The sequence below is a fragment of the Electrophorus electricus genome, unplaced genomic scaffold (genome assembly GCF_041902795.1).
Source record: "Electrophorus electricus isolate QZ-2024a unplaced genomic scaffold, ASM4190279v1 Scaffold89, whole genome shotgun sequence".
Classification (NCBI taxonomy): Eukaryota; Metazoa; Chordata; class Actinopteri; order Gymnotiformes; family Gymnotidae; genus Electrophorus; species Electrophorus electricus.
Window position 1 is genome coordinate 305,001 of NW_027658806.1, and position 1,394 is coordinate 306,394.

Sequence of the window (1,394 nt, forward strand, 5' to 3'; positions counted from 1 at the left end):
TGCTGGGCATGAATGTGTTTGAACTCTTGGGCCTGGAAGTCTGGTAGTAGTAGTATGATTTAAAGGTACAAAGTGAATGAAGTGAGCCCAGGCCCAGAGCTACTTTGCTGTGCATGACTGTGTTTGACCTCTTGGGCCTGGAAGTCTATTTCTAGGCTTATATAAATGGTCAAACTTCTTGAAGTGTGCCCAGGCCCAGAGCTACTTTGCTGTGCATGACTGTGTGACCTCTTGGCCCTGGAAGTCTGGTGGTAGTAGTAGTATGATTTAAAGGCACAAAGTGATTGCAGTGTGCCCAGGCCCAGAGCTACTTTGCTGGGCATGACTGTGTTTGACCTCTTGGGCCTGGAAGTCTGGTAGTAGTAGTAGTAGTAGTAGTAGTAGTATGATTTAAAGGTACAAAGTGAATGAAGTGTGCCCAGGCCCAGAGCTACTTTGCTGGGCATGACTGTGTTTGACCTCTTGGGCCTGGAAGTCTATTTCTAGGCTTATATAAAGGGTCAAACTTCTTGAAGTGTGCCCAGGCCCAGAGCTACTTTGCTGTGTATGACTGTGTGACCTCTTGGCCCTGGAATTCTGGTGGTAGTAGTAGTATGATTTAAAGGCACAAAGTGAATGAAGTGTGCCCAGGCCCAGAGCTACTTTGCTGGGCATGACTGTGTTTGACCTCTTGGGCCTGGAAGTCTGGTAGTAGTAGTAGTAGTAGTAGTAGTAGTAGTAGTAGTAGTAGTATGATTTAAAGGTACAAAGTGAATGAAGTGTGCCCAGGCCCAGAGCTACTTTGCTGGGCATGACTGTGTTTGACCTCTTGGGCCTGGAAGTCTATTTCTAGGCTTATATAAAGGGTCAAACATCTTGAAGTGTGCCCAGGCCCAGAGCTACTTTGCTGGGCATGAATGTGTTTGAACTCTTGGGCCTGGAAGTCTGGTAGTAGTAGTATGATTTAAAGGCACAAAGTGATTGAAGTGTGCCCAGGCCCAGAGCTACTTTGCTGGGCATGACTGTGTTTGACCTCTTGGGCCTGGAAGTCTGGTGGTAGTAGTAGTATGATTTAAAGGCACAAAGTGATTGAAGTGTGCCCAGGCCCAGAGCTACTTTGCTGGGCATGACTGTGTTTGACCTCTTGGGCCTGGAAGTCTGGTGGTAGTAGTAGTATGATTTAAAGGCACAAAGTGATTGAAGTGTGCCCAGGCCCAGAGCTACTTTGCTGGGCATGAATGTGTTTGAACTCTTGGGCCTGGAAGTCTGGTAGTAGTAGTAGTAGTAGTAGTAGTAGTAGTAGTAGTAGTAGTATGATTTAAAGGTACAAAGTGAATGAAGTGTGCCCAGGCCCAGAGCTACTTTGCTGGGCATGACTGTGTTTGACGTCTTGGGCCTGGAAGTCTGGTAGTAGT